Source organism: Pseudophryne corroboree, chromosome 12 (assembly GCF_028390025.1).
Source record: "Pseudophryne corroboree isolate aPseCor3 chromosome 12, aPseCor3.hap2, whole genome shotgun sequence".
NCBI classification, from domain to species: domain Eukaryota; kingdom Metazoa; phylum Chordata; class Amphibia; order Anura; family Myobatrachidae; genus Pseudophryne; species Pseudophryne corroboree.
In genome coordinates, this window is record NC_086455.1 from 4,448,180 (window position 1) to 4,472,424 (window position 24,245).

Below are 24,245 nucleotides of genomic sequence, written 5' to 3' on the forward strand. Positions count from 1 at the left end.
ATGCATAGCAGGATTAAGGGAAGGATGTAGAGCATACTGTATCGGGGCTCCCCCCCCCCCCCTCTGTCCAGAGCACACTAAAATCACTAGCTTTCCCTCTTAAGCAGCAGCAGCAGCCTATATCATGAGGCCTACTGTGACAAATTACATGGCCCTATGTGGGCACTGCTATTATGCAGTGTTAAAACTGCTGACATCGGAGAAGCCGTGAAGTGGCTCAGCAGCTTAAACGTCTGTGTAAACTAATTCTCTGAATTTCTATTACCAGATAGGTTCAGGTATGGTTCCAGGTAATTTTCTAGTGTGCTGAAGGGAAATGTAGGGGTGGGATTTGCACCCCCCCCCCACTTCATCCATTATCTATTAGTTAAAGCTATTATATACCATTGGTTTACATTAATATACACAATCTATTCCTCCCAACATGACACATTCCAGGAGGGACAAAATGCTATCTACCTGGATTTCCTTCTTAATTTATGATTGTAATCACCTGTGTTGAAATATCTATCTTAATTTAAATAGTTTAGACAGGTGCCGCCAATCATATATTATGAGGGAAGTCCAGGTAGAGCATTTTGTCCCTCCTGGAATAGGACATGTGGGAGGTATGCACAATTGAATCTACTTCCCCCACTTTCCATCAGGGCCATGTGCACCCCAAAGGCTACATCCAGCCCTGGTGGGATGTATCAAGCCTTGGAGAGAGGCACCCACAGAAGGCAAATTACCCACACCCTGGACATACCAGTATATCAGCAGCAATAGGGTGACCTGTTGGGTTCCCAGCGTCAGTATTGTGATAGCCGGGATCCTGACAAGCGATATGCTGACCACATACCGGTGGGGTTAGAGCGTCAAAGAGGAAAGTAACTGACAGAATGGGGTCTATTTACTAAGACTTGGATGGAGATAAAGTGCCAGCCAATCGGCTCCGAACTGATATTTTTCAAACCCAGCCTGTGACATGGCAGCTAGGAGCTGATTGGCTGGTACTTGATCTCCATCCAAGGCTTGGTATATAGACATCAAAGTGTTTACCTGCACGGTGTAACAATTTGCTCCTCAATCAAACCTCGTACATATAAGGGATTCTGATAGCAATTGGCTTACCATAAGCCTGTATCTGCTTGCTGGTGCTCATTAGCTAGATGAGTAACATAGCACCTGATGCTCCTCTAATGTTATATCACACTTGGGTTACAGGTGCCATTCCCCCAGCAGGGACACTGCCTCCAGATGGGAACACTAGTGGTGCAGTTGTGGGCAATGCAGACTCTGCCTCCTACCACTAGTGCTGGGCATACATTGTCAGGTGTCTGACAGACCTTGTATGCGACAGCCTGAGCCCATCTGATAGCCTGGTCATACATGGATATATCAGTATATGACTGCGACATCTTGTCTCCTCTTCAGGGGAGAAACCAACTTCCCATCCTCCCCCACCCTGTGATAGAACAGGGAAATTGCTGGTAGGCTTCATCAGTGCATATATTACTACTGCCTGGTACACCTCCACCTCATACCTGCCTACTCTCCTGGAAGCTGTGGGAAGCGCCTGCACCCCTGGAACAGTAGGCAGGTCACCCGCATCCTAGTGATGCAGGCAGGATGGAGAGAGACTCGTCTGTGTCTGTGGGGTGAGGAAGGAGTTAAAATTACACAAATTGCATCATTTTAGCACCACCCTCTTCCTGCGGGACCACAAATTGTGGTGGCTTCTAGATGTGGGGGTGAGGCTTGATGTGATAGCCCACCCCTGAAGTCTCCTGTAGCATCTCCTCTCCAGCCTGCTCCCAGAGAGGAGAAATTAAAAGTAGGCAAGTATGCTCCACCTACTCCAACCTGTTCTCCTTCTGGTACACGCTCAGTCAGTGGTGCTGAGAGGCAGGGGGAGCAGGTACAAATTGCCCAGGCTGCTGGAGGGGTCCAAGGTGGGGACTAGGTAGCTAACTTCCCCAAGGATACCTATACTGTGGTGCTGCTGTCTTCCTGGTGTTCTCTTCAGGAAGATGTCACCTCACACAGAAACAGAAAGCAAAGACTCTGGCACTGTGCTCTCTAGTAGCCAGCGTCCTCTTATCAAATATCACTGGGATGATGGTAGTGGCTGGTGAGGAGGGACCCACTTCCAGAGCGCATACAGTAGGAAGTAGGTGCTCACCCCCTGTCCCCTATGTTAAAATGGTGCTCCCCCTTGTGAACCACGCGGGGCCACTTCACGGACCTGCAATTATTTTGTTAGTCACATTTTTATACTAATGGCATAACTATGCCCACTTAGGCCACACCCCCAGATATTTACCGGGTCCCGCCGTGGCTCTCAACGGTACTGCTCACACCGCCCCTGCTCCTGCTGGTACACCCTTGCCCACCTCCCCTGCTCCTGCTGGTACACCCTTGCCCACCTCCCCTGCTCCTGCTGGTACACCCTTGCCCACCTCCCCTGCTGGTACACCCTTGCCCACCTCCCCTGCTGGTACACCCTTGCCCACCTCCCCTGCTGGTACACCCTTGCCCACCTCCCCTGCTGGTACACCCTTGCCCACCTCCCCTGCTGGTACACCCTTGCCCACCTCCCCTGCTGGTACACCCTTGCCCACCTCCCCTGCTGGTACACCCTCGCCCACCTCCTGTTGGTACACACACCATAGTTGCTGACATTCTTGCTGCCACCTCTGGGAGGAGGCAGCCAAGTCGGATCAGCAAGGGGTGGGGTGTGTCATAGAGGGGGATGAGGAGCAGTGGGCATGGCTGCAAGAATGTGTTATAATGGCTTGTTACACTATATTGAGATTACCGGTACAGTAGGGAAGGGAGTGGGGTCATGATGATGCAAATCAAGTCATTGGCACCCCTGCTGCAAAGGATATATGAGTGTTTCTCCTGCGGGTGCGGTGACATGGCTGCTGGCTGGGAGACATACCATCTTTTCCAGGTGTGTGGGAGGGCCACACGATTTTCAGTAGCCTCCTGAACATTCCCGGAGAGTAGGCAAGTGTGACTCGCACTGACACACCCTCACACCTGCCCAACTCACACTGATACACCCTCACACCTGCCCAACTCACACTGACACACCCTCACACCTGCCCAACTCACACTGACACACCCTCACACCTGCCCAACTCACACTGACACACCCTCACACCTGCCCAACTCACACTGACACACCCTCACACCTGCTCTACTCACACTGACACCCTCACACCTGCCCTACTCACACTGACACACCCTCACACCTGCCCTACTCACACTGACACACCCTCACACCTGCCCAACTCACACTGACACACCCTCACACCTGCCCAACTCACACTGACACACCCTCACACCTGCCCAACTCACACTGACACACCCTCACACCTGCCCAACTCACACTGACACACCCTCACACCTGCCCAACTCACACTGACACACCCTCACACCTGCCCAACTCACACTGACACGCCCTCACACCTGCTCAACTCGCACACGGACACGCCCTCACTCCTGCCTAACTCGCACACGGACACGCCCTCACTCCTGCCCAACTCGCACACGGACACGCCCTCACTCCTGCCCAACTCGCACACGGACACGCCCTCACTCCTGCCCGACTCGCACACGGACACGCCCTCACTCCTGCCCGACTCGCACACGGACACGCCCTCACTCCTGCCCGACTCGCACACGCCCTCACTCCTGCCCGACTCGCACACGCCCTCACTCCTGCCCGACTCGCACACGCCCTCACTCCTGCCCGACTCGCACACGCCCTCACTCCTGCCCGACTCGCACACGCCCTCACTCCTGCCCGACTCGCACACGCCCTCACTCCTGCCCGACTCGCACACGCCCTCACTCCTGCCCGACTCGCACACGCCCTCACTCCTGCCCGACTCGCACACGCCCTCACTCCTGCCCGACTCGCACACGCCCTCACTCCTGCCCGACTCGCACACGCCCTCACTCCTGCCCGACTCGCACACGCCCTCACTCCTGCCCGACTCGCACACGCCCTCACTCCTGCCCGACTCGCACACGCCCTCACTCCTGCCCGACTCGCACACGCCCTCACTCCTGCCCGACTCGCACACGCCCTCACTCCTGCCCGACTCGCACACGCCCTCACTCCTGCCCGACTCGCACACGCCCTCACTCCTGCCCGACTCGCACACGCCCTCACTCCTGCCCGACTCGCACACGCCCTCACTCCTGCCCGACTCGCACACGCCCTCACTCCTGCCCGACTCGCACACGCCCTCACTCCTGCCCGACTCGCACTGATACAGGGGATTGTAAGATCTGGTGTCTCTAAACTATACATATATGTCATATAGTAGATTTTCCTAAACACTGACATTACAGTTTAAGTTTTAAGGATTGCCAATTTGAGTTCAGATGGTTTAATCTGATTTACTGAGTTCCTAATCAAGTCACCTGTGCTCAAGAATGGGTATTCTTAGAACCTGGTGTGTAATGGCAGAGTTTGGGAACCTCTGTGACCTATATCATGCAATATTGGATCATATTATTTTCAATTATTGCTATGATCAGTAGCGTAAGTTTGTCCCAGTTGCCCGGAGGCAAGAAAAATATTGGTGCCTCCCATATATAATACAGTACACATATTTGCTCCTGCATAGCAAGCCTGCAGATTCTAACTATATGAAGCTACTACAAAACCGTTGCAACTAGGCAGATCTATGTAAGGGTCCAGCCACACACCACATAGATCTGCTCGGCCACACACCACATAGATCTGCTCGGCCACACACCACATAGATCTGCTCGGCCACACACCACATAGATCTGCTCGGCCACACACCACATAGATCTGCTCGGCCACACACCACATAGATCTGCTCGGCCACACACCACATAGATCTGCTCGGCCACACACCACGCTGATTATTTCTCATACAATTAATTTGCAAGTGTCATACCCAGGATTAGAACGCACAACCTATTACACTGGAAACATGCACCTTACTGGTGGAGATACAGTATATGAAGTTACTTGTAATTATCAGAGAAATAACTTCATATAGTTAGAATTCTCATGTTTCCTTTATAGGGGCAAATAGCTTCATCAGTATCTGCTTCCAGGGGTGGTCTTCAGTATGCCGACTGACAGGATCCCGGCGTACAGTATACTGGCGCCGGGATCCCAACAGCTGGCATACCGACACTTATTATCCCTCGTGGGGGTCCACGACCTTCCTGGAGGGAGAATAAAATAGCGTAATGTGCGTAGCGAGCCCGCAAGGGGCTCATTTGCGCTCGCCACACTGTCGGAAAGCTGGCGGTCAGGCGCCGGTAGCCCGACTGCCGGCATACCATAGTGATCCCGCTTCCAGTGTATCTATAATAAAGAGGGTGTGATTTGTAAGGTGTAGTGACTAGTGGGGAAGTCGGCTACGGAAGAGATATCGGCTGCTGTCATTTAAATTAATTGATTAATGTCGCTGAACACACGGAACAGGAGGAGAGGTGCCCCCTTCAAAGCAGCTGACTCCATTGCCTCCCAGAGTTCTGCCTCTGGCTATGATCAAACCTATGGCTACTTGAATAGCATGATATACTGATTTATTGGAACCTACAGGGCTGATAAATAGGAATAGACCAGATTCTAGAAATACTACGCACAGGGGGAAATGTAAGATTTTATTGGAGTCGGGAACAAACCTGGTCCTGCAAATGTAATTCAATGGGGCCCTCTGGTGGTGCTAGGGTGTATAGCAGGTTCTGCTACTTCACATTCAGGTATTTGCAGCGACATGGTGCAGCAATGGTGCACACAAAGGATTTATTTGCAGAGTATTTGACGGGAGCGGCAGCAAAAATTCGGGCATGACACAAGTATTTTGGGGTGTTCCTCCTGTGGCAGTGTCTCTAGTGTATTGCTTCCTGCCGCCATGCTGGTAATATCGCAGCCGTGCGGCAGGAGTGACTCCTGTAAAAGGGATTCGTCAAGTCTCCGAGTGTAATTGTCGCTAGGGGAGACGCATGTGTGACTTTTTGCTGCGCGCCTGCTTCTTACACAGCCATAACACGCTACTTATCGCCGTTTATGGATAAAATATCGCCAGGTCGGTATTACAGCGACTGTGGGCGCTGCTGTTCCACACTCAGCCGCACGGATGTACGCCAGGGAAGGGCTGGTAGTGGCATTTGCATAATGATGGAGACGCGACTGCGGTAAAATATGCAGCCACATTTGTGCAGTACCTGAAAGGATCCCTACCTCTCTTTGATTACCTCGATGTGATGGCCACTGACGTCAGTGAGAGCAATCCTTAACGTTACAGATAATACACGACACCATGTAGTTAAGAATCACTCTGTTTATTTAATAAATTACAGCGTACTATATAGAAGAGAAACATGGGTGTATACAATATGTGCAAGCATATGATTGGATAAATAGAAGTAGCATACGACATTACATGCGGGATATTTTAGTAACACACAGAAGTAACAGTTTTGATCTAGTATGTAATTGTCCTTGAAGATAAGACACACACAAGCCTTATATTATATGAACAGACAAAGGCATCTTGTAGAGAGTGCGTACGTGTCTATTCAAACACATAACAATTCATATAGCATGTTTAACCCTTCAATCCCCTCTTAGAATCATGATTGTTATATGACATGATTCTTAAGTGAGGCTCCTTTCTTGTTCCTCCAGTTCTTGAGATATTGGGCATAATCGTCGGGTCCCTTACTATCAGAGGAGGTGACAGGACTGGGGGTTATATCATAGTACATCAGGGCCTTATCAATGCCTTTGGAGGTAAGTTTCTTTCCACAGGGAATTACACAATAAACTATAATGCCTAAAAGAATTAAAGTTACAAGTATGAATATGCTTATTTGCACAAGAGCCTGTTTCCAATTTTCAAACCACCCAAAATATTGGCTCCATGGGTTATCAATACCTGAATTTTTCTTGAGTTCTATGGATAAGGTTTCTAACTTGTTTATGGCTAAAGTAACCTTACCATTGGGACCAGTGTTGTCAGGAATATATGTACAACAGCCTTCCACCTTACTAATGTAAACACATGTACCGCCTTTTTCTGCTAGAATCATGTCAAGGGCCATTCTATTTTGAAATGTCATTTGGGAAGTGGCTTCTAGCTGTTCAGCTATACCTTTAAGAGCATCTTTGGTATCATTAACAAATCTTTGTTGATTATAATATATATAATTAATCCAGGCTACGTTTTTATTTACAGTTACTATAGGGAACAATGACTCAAAACCCGCAGCCACTTCATCTCTAGCTTTGAACTCATTTGGAACACCTCTTGGGACCCCTATAGCATCAATGTATACGTGGGGGTCAAAGCTACCTCCTGGGAGTGCTCTTTTCTTTCGATTAGCAGGAGTATTAGAGGGAGGATTGGGGTCATCGGTGATCATTAGGAGTGGCATTATGACTTTGGCCAGGGCACACTCACCATACCATGGTGTGTCTAATTTAGTTCTAAGCTTCATATCCCCACATATATAATAAATGTCGCCTAGTGATCTAGTTTGGTTGACTAAAACAGTTGTTCTTTTATTTGCACAATACCCTGGTGGGAAGGTTTTTAAATTTCTCCCTGGGGTGATGTTAGATGTATAACAGGTATAGTTTCCAGGATATATGGTTATGGTATTTCCTGGGTTGGGATTTTTTGACAATATGGGATATTCCCTTTTCCACATTTCGCACTGACTGTCATTTGTTTTGGTGTCATTAAAAAGGCTGAAAAAACAATTTTCCTGTTCTAGGGGTATATTAAGGGGCACTGTACCTAGGTGGGGCCTAGATTTGCCACAGACATAACAGTTGCTTTTATTGTGTTTGTTAGCACTATACTTCATCCATTCCAACCAAAAATTAATGTCAGAGAAACCAGTTTCAATAGCTAGGGTGTCTTCAAAGGTAGGGTTAGTAATAGCCACCATATCTTTAGAAGTGGCAATATGGGGCTTTAAAGGTTTGTTTTGGGGAGCAATTTTAGGCTGGTATTTTGGGTTTTTGTACATATCCCATAAATAAAACCTTTGTCTTGCACTATAGTACCCTGCTTGCCACCATATACCAACTACATAAGTTGCATTATCCCGGTTGCTGGGATGCACTATGTTTAGCCTGAACCGATATGAGTCTGGGCCCTCTTCCATTTTATGAATAGACAATCTTTGAAGTAGGTTCAGATGTTGACCATATCTGTTTCTGGCAGCTGATGGGCGATATCCCCAATCTGTTCCTGTATTCCACCCCACAGCTTCCCAGGAATTACAATTAGATCCATAATATCTAATGTCATAGTACCATTCGTCAGTAACACAAATATATACTGTCTCAGACATTCCTGATTTCCTCCTTTGTTGTATATAATATTTGTCATCAGCAATTTTGGGGAACATAAAATAGTCAAGGATATATGTGGCTACGTGTGTGTTAGAGGAATTGTACCACAAGGTGGGGACCCCATCTGTTTGTGTGATGCTGACTTCACATATTGTGAGGTGAATGAGGGCCAGTAGGGCTATCGAGATAGTCCCCAGGATAGAGATAGGGGGCAGGTTCTTCATCGTTTTCTGTTCTTCTGTCTTCGCTAGGTGGGAGGTCAGGGCTGTCTGCCCCGGTTCGTACCTCACTGGAATCACTTGCTTCCCTCTCTAGGTCTGGTCTAGGAACCTTTTTTACTCGGGATGCATGGATCCAGGTAGGACTTTCCTCTGTCAGGACTGCTGTTCGGGTAGCTGCTACGACCTCTGTCTCTGGACCATAGGTGAAGTCTCCTGGGCTCTTGTTCCTGGGGAGCACCTTCACCACGACTCTGTCTCCGACTTTAAAGGGGTGTGTAGGTTCCTGTGGATTCAAAGGGTTTTTACAAACAACCTCATGTTCAATTTCATTCAGTTTTGTTATCAGGGACCTGACATACTCTTCTCTGATAAGTTCTAGATCTCCTTCCTGTATTACTAGTGGTTTCTTAGCCCAGGGTGTAGGAAAAGGCCTACCCATTAGTATTTCAAATGGGGAGTAACCCAGAGTCTTTTGTGGGGTCATTCTGATCTCTGCTAGGATAATAAGAAGGACCTTCTTCCATTTATGGAAGGTACCCCCTGTGGCCTTCCTAAGCTTGTCTTTGAGGGTCCTATTCATGCGTTCTACGACCCCTGAACTCTGCGGGTGATACGGGATGTGGAATTTCCATTCCACCTGCAGGGCCTTTACCAAGGCCTGTGTAATTTTTGCTGTAAAGGCGGAGCCTTTATCACTATTGATTTGCAATGGGCACCCCCATCTGGGGATGATTTCCTGAGTTAGGATCCTAGCAACTGTCTTTGCATCCTCAGATTTAGTGGGGAATACCTCTGGCCATCGAGAGAACATGTCTACAATGACCAGGGCATACTCCTGTTTACCAGTACCTGGGATATGGGTGAAGTCAATTTGCAGGTGTGTAAAGGGTGTGGTGGGGTATTCAAGATGCTGATGTTTTGCCTTGTCAGGGTTGTTGGGGTTGTTTCGCAGACAAGTGATGCATCTACTGACATACTGATCTACTAATGACTTGGCATCCGTGACATAGAAATCATTACGTAAGAGTAAGGTAGTTGTTGCCTTACTGTGGTGTCCTATGCCATGGTAGTGGGCAATAAACAAGGGTGCACTGGACTGGGGTATACAAGGTTTCCCCTCTTTGCAGATTAATCCTGTTTTAGGATTCTTCTGCAAAACTGGGTAAGTCCAGTCAGCTAGGTCGGCTTTGGAGGCTGAGGCCTGTAACTGGGTGATCAGGTAGTGGTTGTCGAGAGCTGGGGGGGTCATGATGGACATGTGGGCCTGAGTGATGGGCTGTGAGGCCGCATGTTTGGCAGCAGAGTCAGCAAGAGCATTTCCAAGGGAGACTGCATCCTTCCCCCCCGTGTGTGCCCTGCAATGGAGGATTGCAATGTCAGAGGGCAGGGTTATGGCATGCAGAAGGTCAGAGATGAGTTGGGCATGTGATATGCCTTTTCCATCAGCTCCAAGGAAACCACGGCGTCGCCAAATGACCCCATGGTCATGCACGACGCCGTACGCGTATTTGGAGTCAGTGTAGATGGTGACTGGTTTATTCTGGTAAAGGTGACAAGCCCTTGTGAGAGCAATGAGCTCTGCAGCCTGTGCTGACTGGTAAGGAATGGGCTGTGCTTCCAGAATAATGTCAGGGAGAGTGACAATAGCATAACCCGCTTGGTACGTGGTGTCATTGGGTCTGCTACAGGAACCATCTACAAAAATGACATCCGCGTCGGGGACAGGGACAGGGGACATGTCCAGTCTGGGGGATGTTTCTGACTCAATGGAAGCTGAGCAGTCATGGGGTTCAGGAGGGTGGTCTTCAGGACCTTTGAGCCCCAGTAGAGCGTTGAGAATGGGTGCAGGACCTGAAGAGTTGGTGGCATACTTAATGGTGAGGGAGGGGTTGTTTAAAAGGAGAACCTCATATCCACTGAGGCGCTGAGCTGACATGTGTTGTGTGTGTAACCCTTTTAAAATGGTTAGAACGTCATGAGTGGTGTGAAGTATTGTTGTGTGGCCTAGGGTGAGTGTGGTGGCCATTTCAGTTACCATTGCACAGGCTGCAAGTGCCCTGAGGCAAGCAGGCATACCTTGCACTGTGACAGGCATTACTTTGGAAAAAAATGCCACTGGGCGCAACTTTCCTCCATGAAACTGTGTGAGCACCCCCGCCATGGTTTTACAATTGTCCCTTGCAAACAAATGAAAAGGTAGTACATAGTTGGGGAGGCCAAGTGCCGGACTTTTCATTAACATACACTTTAAGCTTTCATATGCAGTTAACATTTCTTGTGACCATTGTACAATATTAGGTTTGTCTTTCAGTGTGGCTTGTCTCAAAATGTTATCATAATAGGAACAATCAGATATCCACTGTCTGCAGTAATTTACCATACCCAGAAAAGACAGCAGTTCCCTCTGGGTAGTTGGGGTGACCAGGCCCAATACAGACTGAATGCGCTGTGGACTGACTTTCCTTTCCCCCTGAGTGAGCACAAAACCCAAGTAATCCACATGCTTCTTACACCATTGCATTTTTGTTTTGGACACCTTGTGTCCACATTCACAGAGCCAGTTTAACAGTGATATACCATCCTCCCGGCAGGCCTCCTCAGTTTGACTACAGAGCAGCAGATCATCTGCATACTGTAGCAGAACTGAACCATGGTGAGGGTGCCAGGGCCCCAATGTGGCCTGGAGTACAATGCTATACACAACAGGTGCGTCAATGAAGCCCTGGGGTAAACGACACCAGGTGAGTTGCTTGCCCTCAAAAGAAAATGCAAAAAGTAACTGTGTCTGTGCATCCACTGGAATGCTAAAAAATGCATTTTTTAAATCAATTACCGAAAAAAATGCAGCATCTGCAGGGATAGCTGAAATGAGTGAGTTAATGTCAGGTACAATGGGTGCTATAGGCACAATGAGTTGGTTAATTGCCCTAAGGTCTTGTACAAACCTTACACTGCCATCTGACTTAGCAACTGGGTTGACTGGTGTGCAGTAAGGTGAAATTACGTGTCTGAGAATGCCTTGTTGGAGAAACTGTTGTATCATTGGTCTAAGACCTTCAATCTTCTCTTGTGACAAGGGGTATTGCTTTTGATAGACAGGTTGTGTGTCAGGTTTCAGGGTTGCTCTATATGGTGTGCAAGGAATGAGGCCAGTGTCATAGGGACCCTCCGACCATAGAGCAGGGTTTACTTTGTCAAAATCAGGTGTAATGTCTGTTGCTTCCCACACCGGTAGGTGTGGGGACTCAACCTCCAGGCCACTGCCAGTGGGTGAAGGGAGAATGGAGATTTCGAGCCTGCTAAGAAGATCCCTTCCCAGAAGATTAATTGGACATTCAGGTATTACAGTGAAATTGTGTTTACCCATATATGTGCCTCCCGTGGTTCTGACACTAAGGGCATCTGTCAGGTAAGCATCTGTGGGTATCCCATTGATTCCCATTGAAGGAGCAGTCTTTACCAAATGACCATCGTACAGGTCGACACACAAAACACTAGTAGTTGCCCCGCTATCTACCAGGAAAGGGATTGCTCTCTTTCCTATAATCAAGGTTAGTAGCGGTGGGTCCTTCCAGTGTCTGGTGAGCTGGGCAAAGGCTGGGATACCCTCCTCCGGGCCCCGTCAGTGGGAGGGGTCCTGCCAGTCAACTCGGAATCGGACATGATCCTGAAAGGGGTTGTTGTGTGACTGTCGGGGATGATCCCGGGAGGGAGCCGGAGCTTGGGGCTGTCGGTGGTTTTGTGAGGGACAAGGGCAATCCCTTGCCCAGTGATCGTCCCTTCCACAATTGAAGCAGGAGGTTTGTTTCCTGCTGGCAGAGTCAGGGGGGTGGGGTGGCCTGGCTTGTGGGTTTTGATATCGGGCTGGATTACGGGGTGGGCCAGTGGAGTGCTGCTGGCGTCTATCTCCCCGACCTCTCTGATTTTGGTAATTATGAGTTGGGGCATTCTGCAAGGGTTTTTTAACATCAAAGCATCCTGCAGCTTCCTTTTCATATAAGTGCTTTTCAAATTCCTTAATATTATCAGAGGTCCAGGAAGAAACACCTTGCTTAACTGGGACCATAACAGATGGCAACAAGTTATTTACAAAGGTAGAAATTAGTAAATGGTCTGTATCTACAAGAGTGAGACCTGCATCTTCAGACCAACACTTTTTAAACCTCTTCCAGAACTCAGTGACAGTTTCAGTGGGCTTTTGTTTACATGCTACGGCAATGGGAAGAGAAGCCCGGGTTTTAAAAATCTCTTTCATATGGGTCTCAATTTCCTTCCACATCTCCGTTACACCGTCCCCAGTATTGAGAGGGTAGCGAACGGCATCGTTAAGGGTGGTAGGAGTGTTTATGGTGGGAATCTTTTTCCAATCCCACCCGTTGTAATGGTCTATAACCCCATCTATGATCAGCTTCATATCTTCTTGAGTATAGCTGCGTCCTGTGCAAGCCTTTTTCAAGTAAGCTATGCAGCCGTCAGGTGCAACAGTGGGTTTGGGACAGTTCTTAACAATTCTGTCTAAATCCTCTATTTCAATGGGTTTCTTTAACAACTGATCCCCTACTGTCATGAAGGGCAGGTGGGTGGCGACACCGAGGAAACCAGTGCCGGATCGCGTTGTGGAGGGGGTGAGAGGGTTGTCAGTAGCAATAGTTAAGTCAGCGTTGCGGCGGGAGACGGTTTGTCTGTTAGGAGTAGGGGCACTAGGGGCGGGGGTGGTTACGTCTATGTGGAGGGTACTGTCAGGGGGGGCTATTCCTCCTGAGCCTCCTTCTCCTTCCCCTTCCCCTCCTCCCCCTCCCCTTTGCATCGGCATTCGTGACAAAGCAACTGAGCCTCCTTCTCCTTCCCCTTCCCCTCCTCCCCCTCCCCTTTGCATCGGCATTCGTGACAAAGCAACTGCAGCTAAAAGATCTGTGTCTTTTAAGGAGGGGTATAGGGGACTGTAGGGCGGAGGAGAAGAGTTTTTCAGAAACTTGTTGCTTCTAAATTCCTCAGCTTTGTGTAGTCGGGAAGTTACAGATTTTATTCTACGCTGTTTCTGCTTGATATTTTTGTCATACCAATGAGGTGCTATCGTGAGCCATTGCTCTCCTCCAGCGCGCATATATGTCATGTCCCATTGTGGGTCATGATCATACCACGGCCAGGCTTCCTTGTCTCCCAGACAAAGCCCTTTGATCATGTCCATATAAAATGGATAATTAATACCATCACGGGGGAATGGGCTGGGGCTGCCAACTTTCTCTGTCCACCCCGCTAAGTTAGCTACCCAAGGGTTAACTAGATAATAATCTGTGGTGGAGTTACGGGCTACATACTCCTTACATGTCTCTCCTGGTAAAGGTGGAGGATAAATGACTGTCTTACTCTGACCCCCTCCCATAGTAAAGAATACAATCTACACCAGCTTTCTACGCAATTTCTACAACAACTTATAACAACTGTCTATGCAATATCACAACAAAAATACGTTCTATGCAATTTCACAACAAAAAATGCAATTTAAAAACTTTCTATGCATGCATTAGCTAACACCAGTTAATTAGTCATTGACAATATCACAATATTATCTGTATAATGAGAACATGAAATCTTTTGACGGGTACGCTTACCATTCGTACAAGATGTCAGAAAAATACAGCGTTTTAAACAGGAAGCAAGAAAAGAGTTTTGAGTAAAGATATCTGGCAGACGAAAACTTACCAGCCGTCTGAACCAAATATAAGAACTTATCTCACTACAACATACAAGAATATATATATAGACGATCAGATCGAGGTATAATCTACGTTATGTATAGACCCCAGGTCTATATATTTTTTTTTTAAGTATCCCAGATACTAACGTCTTTGGAGAATTGCGCTTGGACTCCTGGTCCTTTCTCAGACGTATCTTTAAGTCCCAGACATTAAAGATTCTATGGTATCCCTGATACCTGTTTTATGTTTTTACATAAAACTTCGTAATATTAAGTCCCGGACTTAAATATTACCTTGTCACGTGTTCCCGGAACACTGACACGGATTCAGCTTCAGTGTATGACCGCAATCCTGTATGGCAAAGATAGACAATAAATTCTCTATTCTTACCATTCAGGGACGATCACTGAATCCCGGACGAGCCCCCAGCTGAAAGGATCCCTACCTCTCTTTGATTACCTCGATGTGATGGCCACTGACGTCAGTGAGAGCAATCCTTAACGTTACAGATAATACACGACACCATGTAGTTAAGAATCACTCTGTTTATTTAATAAATTACAGCGTACTATATAGAAGAGAAACATGGGTGTATACAATATGTGCAAGCATATGATTGGATAAATAGAAGTAGCATACGACATTACATGCGGGATATTTTAGTAACACACAGAAGTAACAGTTTTGATCTAGTATGTAATTGTCCTTGAAGATAAGACACACACAAGCCTTATATTATATGAACAGACAAAGGCATCTTGTAGAGAGTGCGTACGTGTCTATTCAAACACATAACAATTCATATAGCATGTTTAACCCTTCAGTACCCAGAAGCAAAACCAATGATTCTCTGACACTCAGAGGAGCGCTGGGGCATACAAAGGGTTAAAGCGCCTGACACTCGCAGCACATTATAGATACATAGTGCATGCCGGCATCTGTGACAGTGACACAATGTAATTGTGGTAATGCTGACTACATGATGTACCCAACTGCGCACATTTATATCTGAGCTCAACAAGGTATCTCCTATATATATTAGCCCAACTCTGTGATTCTGTGCCTGGCCGTAACGCTGGGTGGAGTCACAGGCACAGATCTACCAGAAGTCCTTTCCCTCTGACCACCCATCCCCGCCCAGTCCCCTCCCCGTCTCCGCCCTGTCTCCCTCCTCCCCGTACACTCCCTGGTGACAGAGCAGCCGCTGACTGTGAGCGGAACTCACACTACCCGCCTCACAGACTAGCGGCTGCTGCAGAGTTTAGGGGACAAAGCTGATCACTGGCAGCTGCTCTCGCTCCCCCTTCCACCCGCATCTGCCCCCCACCCGCGGCACTCCCGCCCTCTCCCCTACCCGTAGCACCAACATCCGCGGCCGCATCCACCCGCGGCACTCCCGTCCCCGCCCGCAGCACCGACACCCGCGCCCCCCCCATCTGCGGTACCCAACGCATCCTCCCACATCTACTCCCACCCGCAGCACTCCCGCCCCCACACCTGCAGCAAACCCCGCCCCTCCCCCACCCGCACACCCCCGCCCCTCCACCACCAGCGGCACCCCCGCCCCTCCCCCACCCCCATACCCACCTCTCCCCCCGCTACACCCCTGCACCCTCCACCCCACCCGCACCTGTCCCCCCACCCATGGCACCACGCCTTCACCCCCAGCATCCCCCCTCTCCCCCACCCACAGCACTCCCACACCAGCTTCTCCCACACCCACATCACCCCAGCTCCCAACCCCCCACCCATGGGACCCCCGCCCCTCCCCTTCGCACACCACCCCTGCTCCTGCACCCCCACCCCTCCCCAACCCGCAGCACTTCTACAACCCATCACCTAACCCCCACACCCCTGCAACCCCACCTTCCCCTACATCACCCCTCCCCCACGCACAGCACCTCCAGACCCCTCCTTCATCCACAGCCTCCCGCACCTGCCCCTCCACCACCAGCAGCATCTACAGACTCCATCCACACCCCCTCACGCCCCCCCCCCTGGCACCCCACCCACAGCATCCCCATACCCGCCTCTTCCCCACCCTACCCCAACCTCGCTATCCCTGCACCGGCACCCTCCCCCACCCACCGCAGCAGCACACCCGGGCCGCCACAACCGCCGTAACCCACCCCTCACTCATCCACAGCACCCACGGACCCACTCCCCCATCCGTGTCATCCCCACACCTGCCCCTCCCCTCGCTACCGCACATCCAGATCACCTACTCCACCCGCAACACCCCCGCACCCGCCACTCCAACAACCACAGCACCTACCCACCCGCATTATCTACAGACACCCTCCCCATCTGCGGACCTCCCACACCTGCCCCTCCCCCACCCGCAACACCTCTGGACCACCACCCGAACCCCCTCCGGACTCCCTCCCCCATCCACAGCTCCCCCGCATCAACCCCTCCCCCATCCACAACATCTACATCCCCCATCCGTGCCATCCCACACCCACACCTCCCCCACCCACAGCACTTCTGAAACACATCACCTTAGCTCACCCCCCCTGCACCTCCAAACGCACACCCCTACATCACCCCTCCGACACACACATCACCTCCATACCCCCTCCTTCATCCACAGTCCCCCGCACCCACCCCTCCCCCACCAACAGCATTTACACACCCCATCCACGCCCCCTCTACACCTACCCCTCCCCCACCCACAGCACCTCTGCACCCTTTCCGCCATCCGTGCCCCTGCACCCACCCCTCCACCACCCACAACACCTCTGGACCCCCTCCCACACCCACCCCTCCACCACACGTAGCACCTCGGACACCATCCGCAGCCGCTACAAGTGATGCCCTGAATCGGGCTGATCAGCCGCACGGATAGGAACCTCACTGAACCCACCCCCTTTCCAAACCCCCCAAACTTTGTGAGTATACTAATACTGTGGCCATTATGTGTATAAGCGACACTGCTACCTGTGGCCATTGTGTATAAGTGGCGCTGCTACCTGTGGGCACTATATGTATAAGCGGCTCTGCTACCTGTGGCCATTGTGTGTAGAACCAACTCTGCTACCTGTGGCCACTGTGTCTATACGCGGCTCTGCTACCTGTGGGTATTGTGTGTATACGTGGCTCTGCTACCTGTGCCCATTGTGTGTATAAGCGCCTCTGCTACCTGTGCCCATTGTGTGTATAAGCGCCTCTGCTACCTGTGGCCACTGTGTGTATAAGCGCCTCTGCAACCAAAGGGTATTGTGTGTATAAGCGGCTCTGCTACCTGTGGGCACTGTGTGTATAAGCGGCTCTGCTACCTGTGGCCACTGTGTGTATAAGCGGCTCTGCTACCTGTGGGTATTGTGTGTATACACGGCTCTGCTACCTGTGCCCATTGTGTGTATAAGCACCTCTGCTACTTGTGGCAACTGTGTGTATAAGCACCTCTGTTACCTGTGGGTATTGTGTGTATAAGCGCCTCTGCTACCTGTGGGCACTGTGTGTATAAGCGCCTCTGCTACCTGTGGGTATTGTGTGTATAAGCGCCTCTGCTACCTGTGGCCACTGTGTGTATAAGCGCCTCTGCAACCAAAGGGTATTGTGTGTGTATAAGCGGCTCTGCTACCTGTGGCCACTGTGTGTATAAGCGCCTCTGCTACCTGTGGGTATTGTGTGTGTATAAGCGCCTCTGCTACCTGTGGCCACTGTGTGTATAAGCGCCTCTGCTACCTGTGGGTATTGTGTGTATACACGGCTCTGCTACCTGTGCCCATTGTGTGTATAAGCACCTCTGCTACTTGTGGCAACTGTGTGTATAAGCACCTCTGTTACCTGTGGGTACTGTGTGTATAAGCGGCTCTGCTACCTGTGGGCACTGTGTGTATAAGCGCCTCTGCTACCTGTGGGTATTGTGTGTGTGTGTGTGTATAAGCGGCTCTGCTACCTGTGGCCACTGTGTGTATAAGCGCCTCTGCTACCTGTGGGTATTGTGTGTATAAGCGCCTCTGCTACCTGTGGCCACTGTGTGTATAAGCGCCTCTGCTACCTGTGGGTATTGTGTGTATAAGCGCCTCTGCAACCAAAGGGTATTGTGTGTATAAGCGGCTCTGCTACCTGTGGCCACTGTGTGTATAAGCGGCTCTGCTACCGGTGGGTATTGTGTGTGTATACACGGCTCTGCTACCTTTGGGTATTGTGTGTGTATACGTGGCTCTGCTACCTGTGCCTATTGTGTGTATAAGCACCTCTGCTACTTGTGGCAACTGTGTGTATAAGCACCTCTGTTACCTGTAGGTATTGTGTGTGTATAAGCGTCTCTGCTACCTGTGGGCACTGTGTGTATAAGCGCCTCTGCTACCTGTGGGCACTGTGTGTATAAGCGCCTTTGCTACCTGTGGGCACTGTGTGTATAAGCTGCCCTGCTACCTGTGGGCACTGTGTGTATAAGCTGCCCTGCTACCTGTGGGCACTGTGTGTATAAGCGACACTGTTACCTGTTGGGTATTGTGTGTGTATAAGCGGTTGTGCTACCTGGGGGTATTGTGTGTGTATAAGCGGCTCTGCTACCTGTGGCCATTGTGTGTGTGTATAAGCGGCTCTGCTACCTGTGGCCACAGCACTTTGGTGTCTTATCTACAGTGCATTGCTGTTAGTCATCTGGTACTTCATGATACAGACACTAGCAGTATACACTACACTATGTTATTCATTGTGCCCTGCGGCCACTCTGCATGCCCTCACAAAGGGCTACGCCCCCTTGACAATCACACGCCCTCCCCCCTTACAATATTTACCCACTGCCATAAAAAAAAATTCAGGTAATACTCCATATAATAACAATTATAGCACAGCTGAAGCCCGTGCACCCCAGGCCCATACCTAGTATTAGGGACCCCCAGTGACGGAGAAGCCTTGTCGATCGGCCTGGGGGCTTAACCCTATATCTGCAGATATACGCAGCTAAGATCTCCGTATTATCTGACTATTATTATATAGTAATATTATTCACTCGGTGTGCATTAGGGAACACAGTTTTTTTTTTTCCTACACAGAATTACCCCTCCCCTTTTAGCACCTGAGTGACATTACAATCTGATTGAGCAGCTTTCCACCTTGTGTATTGTATATAGAGAGGCACAAATGGGTCAGCATTAGGAGGGATTGCTGACTCTAGTAGTGCCAAAGGGGAAGCCAGGGGTATCCCCAGGTAAGCTGGCTCTCAGATGCTGTAGGTGCCATTACCATGTGGCCTTACACTGGGAATTTAACCCAGATATATATATGTAATTATTTATGGGGTGGGTGTGGGGTGCGGTGGCCCCTGTGTCGGTATGGCTGGGCTGCTTCAGGTCGGCACACCCTAACACTTTATTAACACTTATTATTTTTCCTATCACTTTGTATATATTATTTTAATCACACCACTTACATAGCACTTCTGTGCTTCTTATTAACCCCTATTAATTTTCACCTGTATGCTGACCTGGGGTGGCCGACCTGTGCCGACATTGTGGGGTCCTGCACCCCAGGCCCATACCTAGTATTAGGGACCCCCAGTGACGGAGAAGCCTTGTCGATCGGCCTGGGGGCTTAACCCTATATCTGCAGATATACGCAACTAAGATCTCCGTATAATCTGACTATTATTATGTAGTAATATTATTCACTCGGTGTGCATTAGGGAACACAGTTTTTTTCCTACACAGAATTACCCCTCCCCTTTTAGCACCTGAGTGACATTACAATCTGATTGAGCAGCTTTCCACCTTGTGTATTGTTAACCGGTCATAGCCTCTTGCAACGGTATTATCTCTCTAACACCTTCCCTCTCTTTATCCTCTCCCTACCACCCTGCCTCTCCCTATCCTTTACTGATCGCACAGTGTTTCTCTACATTCCCCCCCCCCCCCCCCCCCCCACCCCCAACGCCTCTCTATCATTTCTCAACCGGACACCATTTCTGTATACCCTCTATACTGGCCTGCGTTTCTGATTCTGTTATCTACCAGCCTGCGTATGTTCAAAGGCGTGCAGGGGTTAACGGGGGTAGCCCCAGAGCCGGCCCTAGCCAATTTGATGCCCTAGGCAAAATTTTGTCTAGTGCCCCCTAGCTCCACCGCTAGTTCTGCATCTGTACCTGCAACGCTCAGGTAGTGGGGCCCACCGGGGGGTTACCCTGTGGGCCAGTTCAACTCTGCACAATGCCACACAGTAATGACCATAATACATATAATTCCACACAGTAAAGGAACCTTACACATATGCCCCACATTAGTCATGCCCATAATACACATAATGCCACACAGTAATGCACCTTACACATATGCCCCACATTAGTAATGCCCATAATACACATATACTGCCACACTTGCTGGTTATACAAAAAGACCAGTATCAAACATGTAGAAACTGTCCATTCTCTTCACTATTCAGTGTGTTTGCTGGTGTCTGTTACTGCATGCCCTTTACTTTATACTGTGGGAGTGATATGCTCTGCCCTCCAGTCTGATGTGTCCGAAAGTCATGCTGCACTGATGTTTCATATAGAAAAGCACAACGCAACTTACTGACCACGTTACAGTGCTAGATGGCAGGGGAATTTTACGGCATGGACTGACTAGGAAATAAAGTGTGGGGAGAACACTGCCCATGTTATGTCCCTGCAGACACCTGGGAATTGCACAGGGATAAGGGACACAGGATAACAGGGTCCCCCTCCCCTATGTGCACAAGCAGTATAGGTGATGTCAGGTTTCTGTGAAGCAGTCTTCCAAAATACACATGTGTTATAGAAGCCATCCAGTAATAACCTTATATAGTCAGTAAAAATTTCACAGGTCCAGGAATTGCATTTACTGGGCTTCTGCTGTCTGTCTGAGGTCTCACAAGTCAGGGGCATTCAAGCATGTCAGAGGAAGTTTAAGGCACAGTGTGCATTTTTTTTACAAATGTAAACAGCAGTGTATACAAGTACTGATTGAATACATTTGGAAAGTAACAGTTAGTTTGCGGACTGTCCCTCCCAGCATGAGATACTGCAGGGACATGCTTGGATGCCCCTAGACATGCTTGGATGCCCTAGGCAAATGCCTAGCCTGCCTATAGCTAAGGCCGGCTCTGCGTAGCCCCAACCGACGGTGTGAATAGCGCCCGTAGGGCGCGATGAATCACCTAGTATAATACAATGGGCGATTATATCGTGAGCCCGTCGGTGGGTGTGTACCCTGCTATGTGAGCCAGGTAATTGATAAGAAAGGTGTTTCACCACAGGTGATGGAAATCATATATTACAAGGAGAGTCCAGGAACAGAGCATTTTCTCCCTCATGGAGAGGGTCAGGTATACAAGTATGAATAAGTCTCTATTTAGGAGGAGGACTAGTCTGAGCACCTGCATCACGCTGTTATTGGACATCAGAGCCACTTGTTTCATACTGAAAGACTTTCCCCGGTGTGCAGCTGGAGCTCATTGTACAATGGCACTGGCTGCACCACTTATCCGTCTACGCACCCAAGGCTTAGTACATACACCCCTTAAGGCCCGTACACACTGGTCGATATATCGGCCGTTCTCTTGAACGGACGATATATCGCTGGACCGTCGGCCAGTGTGTACGGGCGATACGTCTGTGAACTCCGTCGTTCACAGACGTATCGCGTCGGCTGCGCAGCACAGCCGACGGCCAATATATCTAACGATATATTGGCGCGTCGCTGTCCGTACACATGCTGCGGCGGCCGGCGGTGATTGACAGGTGAACTGGGCGGGCGCTCGCCCGCCCAGTTCATGACGTCAGTCCCCCGACGGATCGGGCAGTGTGTATGCACAGCACACTGCCCGATCCGTACATAGATATATCTGCAGATGAATTGATCTGCAGATATATCTACTGGTGTGTACCCACCTTGAGTCTTCCAGGCACAGTAACAGGGCAGGTGTTGGTGATATCCAGGCTGCAGCACAGGTGGTTCAATCAAAATAACTGAGGTGCTAATTACCTAGTCACCTGTTCTCAAGCATGGAGACTACTAACACCTGTACAGTTAGTGTGCCTCGAGGACTGAGGTTGGGAATGCCTCCTCTAGCCAGATCATTTGGTAATATAATCAACCTCCTATATTTATTGGGAACGTGACTATCACATATTCTTGGTACTTGCAGTCCCACAAACACACTTCTAGCCATGGGAGGCTCTTTCTATTTCAAATATGTGCATTGAAATCATTGGGACTAACTATATAAACAGCTCATAGTATATTATTCCCTACCAGCGTGACCTGTCATTTCTAGGGCGTATATGTGACCTGGATTATTTACTATCAAGCCCAATATAATGAGGTTTTATAATTAATTCTATTAGATATTGTATATTTGTATCTTGTATGATACTTATATTGCTGCATTGTCCATCACTTATTCTGTCATACGGGTGTTTAATATACTTTCATGTGGGTATTTTGTACGGATTAGTGCAGTGTCACTCGTTTGTGTTGGTTTCGTTTATTAGGTTTTCTCACTAACTTAAAACTAGCTGCAGCTATTAATAAATTCCATGTATACTTTTAATTACACACAAATGTTATATTTTTTTATATATATGTGACGTATTTCCTATAGATAAACACTCAGCAGAGAGGGCGGCCTGACTGCTCCTACCCCCGACCCTTGGCATAAAAGGTGATAAGGGCTCCCGCTCCTACCGGCACACCACCTGTGACTGCCCTGTGGCCCACCCACTCCGGAATGTTTTTGTTGGTGAGCCGGCATGCACGATGTCATCCTGCGCTACTGGAAGAGAGAGGAGCCGCGGCGCAGTAAGAGCAGCACCGAACACAAGAGAAGGCGGAGATGAGAAGTGGTAATAAGTCACGCAGGTGGATGTGGGGAGTGGGGACTACCTGGCTAGGGCTGGAGAGGGAGAGAGCAGACCCTTACAAAGAAATAAGGATCAAATAAGGTTGAAGATAAAAATATAGTAAAAAACAAAGGGGCAGACTAGATGGGCCAAGTGGTTATTAACTGCTGTCACATTCTATGTTCCTAGACGGTAGTGTGGAACAGCTGCCTGTGTTATATAGACAGACAGCTGGGTACATAATAGAGAAAGAAGACGATAGCTGTGAGGTCTAGAGGGGAGGGGGAGATCTCTGCCTGTAATATATAGACAGGGGCACTGTAACAGAAGCCTGCGTACATAATAGAGAAACAACAGGGGAGGGGGGGGGGTTTGCAAATCCCCACCCCTAAAGTTCCCTGCAGCACGCTAAAAATTACCTGTACCTATCTGTTAATAGAAATTCTGAGAATTAGTCACATGTTTGCAAACGCATGTTTAGCTGCTGAGCCACTTCACGGCTTCCCGGATATCAGCAGTCCTAACACTACATAATAGCAAAGCCTACATAGGGGCATGTGATATGTCAACAGTAAGCTTCATGATAAAGGCTAATACTAAAACACATCCAGACAGAGCGCTAACTTACCCAGGAGCCACCCCCAGGATCTCCCATTGGCACAACAGCATACCTTCCAAATACTGCTCCCATTCAATGCCTTTCTCACACACAAGCAGACAAACAGTGGCAGTTGCTCGGTCATTCCTGGAGATAATTATATATCAGGTGCAAGAAAGAAAGGTCACAGACAAACAATAGACAGAGAGGAGGGGTGCAAATCCCCACCCCTAAATTTCCCCCAGCACACTAAAAAAGATAACATGTATAATTCAAGAGCACAGTCTAGAACCTGATCCATAGAGGAGGTGGCCCACGCAGGAGTTTCCTCTGTACCCCTATAGGCCAATCCAACCCTGGACATGTATAATTCAGAATCAGCTTTATTGGCCAGGTATACTTGCATATACTAGGAACTTGTCTTCGGTTTGCTATACAGCAGCCAAGTAGGTAACAGATAAGCAGGTGGGGGGGCAAGTAAAGTCACACAGATAGGCATACCATAGGGACACAAGTGAGTTACATGTACGTCTAGTCCAGCAGTGGCCAACCTGTGGCT